Source organism: Hesperophylax consimilis, chromosome 19 (assembly GCF_061612785.1).
Source record: "Hesperophylax consimilis isolate HC1 chromosome 19, BYU_Hcon_1.0, whole genome shotgun sequence".
NCBI lineage: Eukaryota > Metazoa > Arthropoda > Insecta > Trichoptera > Limnephilidae > Hesperophylax > Hesperophylax consimilis.
The window spans coordinates 25,223,594-25,225,856 of NC_142854.1; the positions used below are offsets into that span (position 1 = coordinate 25,223,594).

Sequence of the window (2,263 nt, forward strand, 5' to 3'; positions counted from 1 at the left end):
CGAAGCAGTTGATCCGAGTTCGATTCTCGGCCATGGAATATTATTTTTTTGTTTTTAAGGAATTTTTTTTTTTTAATGGTTGACCATAATATCAATCCACTAAGTAATATTTTAGGCCTGTAGCATAATTGAAAAGTTAAAGAATGATATAAAATTTTTTATGATGTTAACGATAAAAAAATGAAAAAAAACATAAAATTAAAATAAAAAATGGGCCAACGGCACGCGGTGTTCCCAAGCGGTCACCCATCCAAGTACTGACCGCGCCCAATGTTGCTTAACTTCGGTGATCGGACGAGAACCGGTGTGTTCAAAATGGTATGGTCGTTGGCAAAAGTTAAACAATATTAATTTCTATTCTACCTGCCAATAAATATATGAAAATTAGTATAAAAAAGCCCTAATAATATTGAAAAAATTAGCAAGGTGTGTGCGAGGTTGATAAAAATAATCATTACATACGCGCTTGAAAAAGATCGTAATTACATTAATAAGTTTGTAGGAATTTTTTTTTTCAATGGTTGACCATAATATCAATCCACTAAGTAATATTTTAGGCCTGTAGCATACTTGAAAAGTTAAAGAATTTTATGATATTATTAATTATAGTAATGATAAAAAAATAAAAAAAACATGAAATTAAAATAAAAAATAGGCCAACGGCACGCGGTGTTCCCAAGCGGTCACCCATCCAAGTACTGACCGCGCCCAATGTTGCTTAACTTCGGTGATCGGACGAGAACCGGTGTGTTCAACATGGTATGGTCGTTGGCAAACGCTAAACAATATTAATTTCTACTCTACCTGCCAATAAATATATGAAAATTAGTATAAAAAAGCCCTAATAATACTGAAAACATTAGCAAGGTGTAAATATTATATACCTAGTTTAACTCACTCTCCTAACTCATCTTCGCTGTCTACAGGCAGAGCGCACGACTGTGGTCGTGAAGAACCGAGGTTCGATCCCCGCTTTAACTAATTTTTTTTTTCTTTTTTTATAACTTTTAATTTTTTTTATCACATGCTACTTATAAATATGTCAATAGACAGAAAAAAAGAGAGAATGAAATGAAAAGAGAGAGAGAGAAGAATACTAGAAGTTTCACTTCTGTCTTGCGTAGGCTTGACACACCCATTTTTTTGAAATATAAAACAGACATCAAGTCTTGGATCATCAGCCAAGACAGATCTATGATCAAAAATTTTATAAAAATCCCTACATAAGTATGCACTCCAACTAGATGCTGATTAACAAATTTATCATTTATTATCATTTATCATTTATTATTATAATTTATTATTTTTTATCTTTTTCACAATGTCATTTAATGTAATGAAATATTTTATGTATCAAAAAAATGTAAAAATTAATTCATGTATCAAATACGTCTGTCTCGACACAGGTTTATCCTAGTGAGACAGACATCGAAAAAAAAACCTGTAAAAAAACTTTATATTGATAATAAAAAAAAAGAAAAAAATAAAAAAAATTCACTGACCCCCAATTTTCTACCAACCCCTCACTCCCTTTTCCTTCACAGAACTTCCTCTACTTCCTTTACTTACAAATACCGTAAACAAAGCATCCCCAAGGATAAAAAATAATTGCACAAATTAATATTACGTTAGAGCCACCACCACTTCAATATAATTGGGTATGTTCACTGAATACAAAATTCATAGAGGTGTGAATTATTTATTCATTTAATTTTTATTTAAGGCGATGCCATATGTAGTAATGCAAAATCATGTGTTTTTGGTTTGAAAATTTGGTCGCCTAGAAATGTTTCAGATTCTTTAATTAAATACTGCGAGTAGAATACATCTTGGCCTTTGAAATAATCGAGTATTTTTTAGATTAGTCTTTTTATAATCCCAGAAAAAAATAATGTAAAGGCCTATGAAAACTGCTTTAAAGTTCAAAATCTCCTACTTACGAACCCATTTTCGGTTATGATTTTATTGTATAATGTGGAAAATTAAGTTATTTATAAAAAAATAAAAAAAATAAAATTATATTTATTCCTGAACATCCAGAAAATAAAATAAAAGGCACTTTATGGCCATGTTTTTTTCTTGCATAAATCAAAACAGGCGGATGGTGTTAAGCGGGAATTTAAACCTTATCGCCATCTACGTAAGGGTTGTTATTGATAGCGGCTCAATTTAAAAAAAATTGCACTACGTAGTGCATCGCCTTAAGATAAAATGCACACAACAAAAAATGATTAACATAAACGAAATAACAAAGAATAAATAC

General features: G+C 30.6%; 2 non-coding genes across 2 annotated transcripts; both read right to left on the reverse strand.

Annotated features, from left to right (window-relative positions):
* Positions 1 to 213: 213 nt before the first annotated feature.
* Positions 214 to 332, reverse strand: LOC149415041 (5S ribosomal RNA). Its single transcript, XR_016303959.1, has one exon. It is a non-coding gene; the product is annotated as a 5S ribosomal RNA (ribosomal RNA).
* Positions 333 to 654: 322 nt separating this feature from the next.
* Positions 655 to 773, reverse strand: LOC149415042 (5S ribosomal RNA). The gene has a single exon (XR_016303952.1). It is a non-coding gene; the product is annotated as a 5S ribosomal RNA (ribosomal RNA).
* Positions 774 to 2,263: the final 1,490 nt, after the last annotated feature.